Below are 8,590 nucleotides of genomic sequence, written 5' to 3'. Positions count from 1 at the left end.
CCAACTAAACCTTACTTCTCCCCCTTTACCTAACATCCAAAAAGCTTTCGAACAATATCCCAATTGTTGAAAACTTATCATCCAATTAACCCTAAACTCATGTATTTATTCCTCATGGATCTCATACATCTATACGAGCTTTCCCGGTCAAAATCCAGTGCTGAAAACACTTTCAGACTGGTATCAGTCGACTGCCCCAGTCGACTGCCCTTATCAAAACAACACACAGAACCATTCTGTGCTCGATTTTCACTATTACCAGTCGACTGGTAACTGTACCAGTCGACTGGTACGTTGTTTCAACCCTTTTCAACATTCTGAACCCAATTCCAGAAATGCACCAATAATTCCACAGACATCCAAAAGTTCCCAAATTTTATGGAGAGGTCTGTTTTACCCATGTCTACTTAGAAAAAATACATTCAAAAATGTATCTATCACCAATCCCAAGATTGACACAAAACCCAAAACTAGCTAAATAGTTCAATTGAACCTTGACCTAAAGTCCTAGTTTTGGCTTCCCCTTGATGTATTTGCCCATACTAACCCACAATGCATCCCTAGCATTGGTTTATATGACATCTATACATTCAAAACTAATTTTCATGCCATATGACCCTAATTGTCATATTTCTTGCATGAAACACAACCCAATTGTGCCAAAACCCTAGGTTTGAGACTCAAGTCCGTCTCCAAATCACTTGGCACATTTCATGACCCAACCTAAACTCCCAAGTAGTACCCACTTGAGATCCATTGGCCATGGGTCCCAAATTTACTCTTTGAGCTCCCCCTAGAGCCCTTAGCCTTAGCCTTAGCCATCTCCCTAGGTGACTCATCTACAATGGCTAGGCCACATCGGTGCACCTCCGGTGACACCTGGCCTACAAACCTAACCTTTTTAACCTTAGACTCCTTGTCCTTGGTTAACTTAACCTTACCTTTAAATGGCTTTCTCTTGCCATTTATTGACTTCTCCTTGCTATAGTCATATGCAACCCTAGAATAAGACTTTTCCTTAGCCTTGGAAACACTAGATTGGTATCCTAGACCCGATCTATCATTGTTAGATATTTGGCTACCCAACACCATACCTAAACCCTTAGATCCAACATTGAATCTTTCTAGGGGTTTTTCCAATTTATCAAGCTTTGCCTTCAAAGCTTGATTTTCCCTTTCTAGGTTCCTAACCCTAGAATTGACTTGTCCACATTGGACATTCCTAGACCTATCCATTTTTCTCGGCATATGTCTCCCCTTCTTGGGATTAATGCCTTGGGTCTCCTTAGGTCTACCGTTTCTAGATTTATCATGTATTGGTCTCCTAGGGTTTTGATCTACACTTACCCTATTCCTATCATGATATTTAAATTCAAAATTTTGCATTGACATATAATGTTTAACATTATTTTTCCTAGCATGCAAGGAGGAATAAAAATTGAATTGCATTTCAAATTAGGGTATACCTCTCTTACCCTTGAAGCTCCCCCTTGACTTGAGCTCTTCTTCTTCTTCTCCCATTTCTTCAATTGTTCCAACTTCTTGATCTCTCCCTTCCTAGGGCATTTTGTGCGGTAGTGTCCCTTCTCCCCACACATGAAGCACACAATGCGCAATCTCTTCCTTTGGGCTTCTTCATTCCTGCAACCCTTGTTAGTATTTAAATTAACTTGAATGGGTTTAAGAGTTACCTCTTTCTTACCTAATGGGCATCTACTCTTGTAGTGTCCCTTTTCATTGCACCTGAGGCACACAATGTGATCTTTTGACTTTGCTTTGGTGGAGGTGTTCACTAGGTTGACCTCCAAGACCTCTTCTTCATCCGTCTTGGATTCTTCTTCAACCCTTGAGGATGTTGATGATGTTTCATCTTCCTCATCCAAACTTGTGGATGGCCTTTCTTCATCCTTCTCTTCCTCGGATGTTGAGTATGGCTCAACTTCCGTTTGCTCCTCTTGGACCACTTCATCCTTTTCTTCGGATTTTTCCTCTTCGTGTCTAGGCATGAGTTCTTCCAATTGAACCTTCTTTATCTTGCTCCATAAATTGTGAGCATTCTCATACTCACCTACACACCTCATCACATTAGAAGACAACATATTAATTAAAATTCATATTACCTTATTGTTTGCCTCCAATCTTGAGGTTTGCTCCTCCGTCCAATATCGTGGTCGAAGCTTCTTCCTTTTCTTGTCTTTCGGGACTTCGAAAGGTTCCTTGATCACCATCATGGTATCCCAATCCATGTCAAATAAGACCTCCATCTTCATCATCCAATAGGTGATGTCCCATAAGCCTCCTCCTTCAAACTTCGATGGTATAATCAAGCCGGTCATCTTCTTGTATTTGCTCTTCTCGGCGATTAGTCCGGTGAAGTGCAACCTCGCTCTGATACCACTTGTACGGGATCGGTGGCCGGCTTGAAGGGGGGGTTGGATAGACGACACCCCCAAATCCTTGCTTCCTACACTTATTAGATTGCGTAGCAGAAATACAAACAACAAACAAGCTAAAGACTAAAACTAAGAAAGAAAATGCAAATCGCTAACACGCTTGTTTAACGTGGTTCGGAGATTAGGGCTCCTACTCCACGACATGTCCTTGAGGTGGACGATCCCGATCCATCGATGGATTAGCCCCTGGCAAACTCCGGCTATCTCAAGTCGCTCCTTGTGGGTGGAGAAACCTCACCACAACACCAACCAAGACTCTTGAGACTACTAGACTACTAATTAGGGTTTACCACCACTAATTTCGTCAGGGATAACTAAGCTTCCAAGCCTTGGTTATATAGGTCGTGGGTTGAAAACCCCGCCTACCAGTCGACTGCCAAAACATGCAGTCGACTGTCGTCTGTGAAAATTCGACTGTTACATCCCAATGGCTCGATATCAATCGACTGCTAAAACTAGCAGTCGATTGCTCCACACTGACCAAGCAAACAGAAACATTCTGTTCACTGCCAGTCGACTGCACCAGTCGACTGGTGAAACCAGCAATCAACTGGTACCCGAGTACATTCTCTTAGCACTCGGACCCTCACCCTTACGACTCACTTGACACTTTCTTACAGCCTTGACTTCTTGTCTTCAAGGCTACTTCCTTTGGCTCTCGTCCCTCGGATGCATACAAGCCCGTGGCTCATCCCCAATGTCATCCTTCATGTATGCCTCGAAGTCACTTCCCTCGGCCCTTGTCCTCGCTGCCTTGTCCACGGTCCCTCAGATGCATACAAGTCCGCGGCTCATCCCCAATGTCATCCTTCACCAGACCCAAAGCCATCAACCTGAGTCACATGTGTATCCTGCAGTCCTGCATAACTCAAGTACACATATCAAATACAGGGGTGAACCTAACTTAAACCCTTTGCCCAAACACCAAAATACATGGTCACACAGACCATTGGGATTACTCCAACAGTCACCAGTTGGGAGCAGCCAAAATCAGTTCAAGAGATCCGTAGTATTCTGGGACTAGCAGGATATTATAGACGGTTCGTCGAGGGTTTCTCTCGGATTGCTATGTCTCTGACACGCCTTACCAGGAAAGGCATGAAGTTTACTTGGATCAAAGATTGCGAGATCAGCTTCCAGGAGCTGAAGCTGAGATTAGTGTCGGCTCCGGTTTTGGTTTTACCTTCCGGAGAGGATAGATTCGTGCTCTACACCGACGCGTCTCTTCAGGGTTTGGGCGCTGTTCTGATGCAGCACGGCAGAGTAGTCTCCTATGCTTCTCGAGAGTTGAAGGAGCATGAGAAGAACTACCTAGTTTATGATCTAGAGTTAGCCGCTATTATATTTGCTCTGAAGATTTGGTGGCATCACCTGTACGACATTACCTTTGAGAGTCTTATGGATCATAAGAGTCTCAAATATATCTTCATCCAGAAGAAACTTAATCTCCGACAGAGGAGATGGATGGAGTTCCTGAAGGATTACGATTGTACCATTAGCTACCACCCTGGGAAAGCTAATGTGGTTGCCGATGCACTCAGCAGGAAGTCCAGAGAGACATTGGCTTACCACCGAGTTTCAGTCACAGACTTGGTTCAGGATTTCTCCGAGTTGGGCCTTTAGGAGCAAGAACAGATAGAGCAGGGTATTCTGGTTACCATGGTTGCTCAGTCGTCGATCAAGACGAGGATCCGAGAGGCTTAGGCCGGTGATCAGCATTTGCAGTTTATTGGCAGTCAGATAGCTTTCGGGCAGCAGACCGAGTTTACACGAGATGAGGAGGGTATTATATACTTCTGAGGCAGATTATGCGTACTTCAGTCTCACCCGGTCTTACAGGAGCTATATCAGGAGGCTCATCGCTCTCGATTTATGATCCACCCAGGCAAGACCTGCATGTATCGAGATTTGAGGCGTTCCTACTGGTGGAATGGTATGAAGAAAGACATCATAGAATTTGTAGCGAAATGTCTTGTTTGTCAGCAGGTGAAGGCCGAGCACCAAAGACCTGCAGGATTACTTCAGCGGATTCCTATTCCTGAGTGGAAATGGGAACACATTACCATGGACTTTGTGGTGGGTTTACCGAGGACACGACGAGGTCATGACGCGATTTGGGTAATCGTTGATCGATTAACCAAATCCACGCACTTCTTAGCGATTCGGAAGACTGATTCCCTGATCGATTGGCATATCTGTATTACCGAGAGATCATCAGATTACATGGTGTCCCTTTGACTATTATTTCGGATAGAGGCCCCCGATTCACATCTTGTTTCTGACAGAGTCTACAGCAAGCCTTGGGCACTCAGCTCTGTTTCAGTACAGCTTTCCATCCGCAGATAGATGGACAGTTACAGCGGACCATTCAGACTCTAGAGGACTTACTGAGGTCATGTGTATTGGATTTTGGAGGCAATTAGGAGAACCATTTGCCATTACACTACAAGAAAAATGTCATTCAACAACATTCAAACGACAACGGTTTTATACCAAACCGTTGTCTTTTTACCTTTTAACAACGGTTTTAACAAAAACTGTTGTCGTTTAGTAATTTTTTTGGCCTATGACAACGGTTTTTAAAAACCGTTGTCTATTTATGTTTTTTTGGGGATACAACAACGGTTTTTAAAGGGTACGACAACAGTTTTTGAAAATTGTTGTCTATGTACACTATTTTTTGGGATTACAACAACAGTTTTTAAAAACCGTTGTCTATTAAGTGTTGTTGAATACCATTATTTTTTCCCTTCACCGTTTTTCCCTTTCACCATTTTTTGCCGCCGCGTTTTTTCTTTCCCTCTCCTCGAAATGTTTTTACCGCCGCATTCCCCCTCCTTTACGATCTCTTCATCTACTTCACATTTTTCTTTCTCCTTTCCTCTCCAAGCCCTAAACCCACCGCCCCTTCTCCTTTCCTCTCCAAGCCCTAAACCTGTCGCCCCTTCTCCTTTCCTCTCCAAGCCCTAAACCCGTCGCCCCTTCTCCATTCCTTTCCAAGCTGTGCTGCCCAATAATCACTACTTCTACAAATCCTCCTCCCAGTCGTCACTGACCGCGAGGGCGACGCTTCCCTGCAGGGCAAAGATGGATTACTCGCGCAGCCCAATAATCAGCTTGTCATCGCCCATAGATCTGATTCCTTCGTCGAAGACATTTCCGACTAGCGTTCCGCGGAGTCGATTCCCAGTTCTCTCGCATATCCATGTTTTTCGAGTACTGAGCCCTACGATGCATCCCGACCAAGGAAGCTAGTGCCTGAAGTAAGGAGAATTGATGGTATTTAGGAGAGCTTGAGTTTGATGCTAGGTTTCCTTGCTTTTTGGGTTTGATCCCGACCAACGGGCCATGCGCTGGTATTCTTTGCTGTACTAGGGGTGAACTTCTTTACGCCTTCATATGATTCTTGTATTTATTATTATTTTTTCATTTGTGCGGGATCGAAATGCAGTTCGATGGTGGGAATGCACTCCAGATTGGAAAAAGTTTTCCTTTTTTTTTTTAATTTCTGATTCGAAGGAGGTGTTGTAAGGGAAAGGCGGAGAGGTTATTTTTACAAAGTCGAAGCTGATTTACTGCGTCAATCCATGGATGAAGGAGGCTCCTTAGATGGACTATGGTGGACCTTTTGAGGGATATGTGGTTGGCTTTGGGACAACCGATGAGCTACGTACTGAGGTGTGATAAGTCGACACCAATGGTTGCGTTGATGATATTGCAACCCTGGTGCTACTTCTTTATGTTATCTGATACTTCACTTATCCATCTTGCTTTTGTCTTGAGATTACTTAGTTTTCTCCTCTTGTGTTTTCTACTATTGTAGGATAATTACTTGCCTTTGGAAGTAAGAGATCCTTTCAGACAGGACAGTAATGTCTACTTAACCCGATCAAAAGTTTTCCATGCTAAACTTAAGGTTGATGTTACTTCGATTTGTTTGCAGAATACTTGCAACATTTCTTGGGTGTCACAAATAAATGATATCTGAATTTCTGAAATAGGAATCACTGTTCTTTAAGTTCCCTTATTTTTATGTTCTGAATGTCTTCAGCCTGATGCTTTAGTTTGGTATTTGATCTGATAGCCCAATAATCACTGTTCTTTAAGTTCCCCTATTTTTATGTTCTGAATGTCTTCAGCCTGATGCTTTATTGGATTACTCGCGCAGCCCAATAACTGCTTTATGCATCAGAATATGTTATTTTTGCCTTTTGCGCATGTAGCTATAACATATTTTTATCTTTAATTTGGTCATTTACTTTTCTCATTAAAGTTTGTTGTATGGATTAAAGCTTCAAGATATAGAGGTTTTGTCCAACTTAAACATAACGTCATACATTTTACTAACACATTAAAATGAGTCCAACTCAAGTACAACTACATCAACAACTTCCCCTTAAGTTTCTGAAAAACGATTGTACCATAACTAGAGATGATACTTTAGGAAGGTTCAAGCTATCTAAGTACTCACTAGAATCCATGACCTTGCTTGCCTTTCATGTAGTCATGTTGGCTTCTAGGAGATGATACCATAACTAGAGATCTCAGCATCCAAGTCGTTACAAAGAAAATAACCTACAATCCAATGGAATGGACCAACAAATAGACTCCATCAATACCAATAAGTATAGTTGTATGATAAGTTATATGCATTGGCTTGTGATATGAGTAATCTATTATGTCTGTCATGTTAAAGGATTATTACTTCACTTCCATAATGCAATAATTCAATTGATGTCTATTGTGTCGGTTAAAGGATTGTTTTTGACCTCACATCAATTACTGTTTTCTTCTTTTTTTAAGCATAAATGGCTAATGAATGTTGCTCTATCCAACTGATTGACGGAGATGGTGTATTCAATGTCACGAGTCTTGAACACTTTATGAAGTCAGTGAAGTTGGCAGAGCATGGATTCTCCTATGCCGTAGTTTCTATCATGGGTCCACAAAGTAGTGGTATGTCTGTGAGTTTCTTGAATTTTATTTTCGTATTTTATGTGCTTGAAGGCTATGTTTATTATAAGGTGATTTAGTCAAATATTTTTCCCTAATTGTTTTTATTGTGTTATCAGGTGATTTGGTCACATATTTGTGAATCTAGGGAAGCGATATCACTTTCAAGATGCAGAACGAAGCGGGTGAAATGATGAATCTTTATATCCTTAGAAAATGGTGATTATCTTATTAGTAATTAGATCTTCTGTAGCATGGATATATTGATCGATTATGTTGATTATTGTGATGTTTTTTCCAACTTTCGTTTTCTCCCCTAGTTCTGCTACGAACAGACTAATCACTGCCAAGGATCACGCATCCGTCCAAATCAATATTGGACACTTGGATGATAATGGAGTGTACACCGGCCAGTATACCACTTTTTCTCTTTCTGGCTTTATTCGTGCTCAGGTTTGTTCCATCTTTGAACTAAAAGTATGATTTTTATATGTATTCTCCCTCTATTGAAATTTACTTTTTTGTATAGTGTAGCATGTTTAGTTCCATATTAATCAGGTCCTAACCAGGATTTATTCCATTATAGTGTAAAATGACCTGATAATTTCCCCTAGTCTCACCTCCAAAGTGCATGTTATCAAGTTGTCTTTTTTGCTAACAAAAGTTTACTTTTCAATTTCGAATGACATGCAAACTGTCCTGGATTGGTTGCGTGATACCTTGTTTCAATGCATTATTGATGCAGGGAAAAGTGGCAAGCTTGAACATTTGTGATGTTAAGTGTTCAGATCAATAAAGTATGTTAAGTTTCAATGCCCATAGCGATTTTTTACAAGTAAAAAAAAAATCTAATTACAATTATCATGTCATATGTTTTGCAAAAATCACATGTTAAGGCTATTAACTAAGCATATCGAACCTGAAGCTTTCGAGCATCCAATGAGCATTGTTCGAATTAGATGAGAGCTAGGACGTTAAACATGATCTAGCAACTGCACAGGACGTTAGTATTCAACGTTATAGGACGTTACAGAAATCAATTAGTATTCAACGTTAAACATGATCTAGCAACTGCACAGGACTTAAACAATCCTCGCTCTCATTGTTTAACAAGACTTAAACATCTAGCAACTGCACAGGACGTTACAGATGAGAAACGTAGCAGAAGAGCATATTAGATGGCG

General features: G+C 41.5%; 1 long non-coding RNA gene across 1 annotated transcript; it reads left to right on the top strand.

Annotated features, from left to right (window-relative positions):
* The first annotated feature begins 7,530 nt into the window (after window positions 1–7,530).
* On the top strand, window positions 7,531–7,776 carry LOC122012527. Its single transcript, XR_006120264.1, has 2 exons — window positions 7,531–7,625; window positions 7,727–7,776. It is a non-coding gene; the product is annotated as an uncharacterized LOC122012527 (long non-coding RNA).
* Window positions 7,777–8,590: the final 814 nt, after the last annotated feature.

The sequence above is a fragment of the Zingiber officinale genome, chromosome 1B (assembly GCF_018446385.1).
Source record: "Zingiber officinale cultivar Zhangliang chromosome 1B, Zo_v1.1, whole genome shotgun sequence".
In the NCBI taxonomy this organism is placed as follows: domain Eukaryota; kingdom Viridiplantae; phylum Streptophyta; class Magnoliopsida; order Zingiberales; family Zingiberaceae; genus Zingiber; species Zingiber officinale.
The sequence above is the reverse complement of the archived record's forward strand: the minus strand, read 5'-3'. Positions and strand labels throughout refer to the sequence as shown.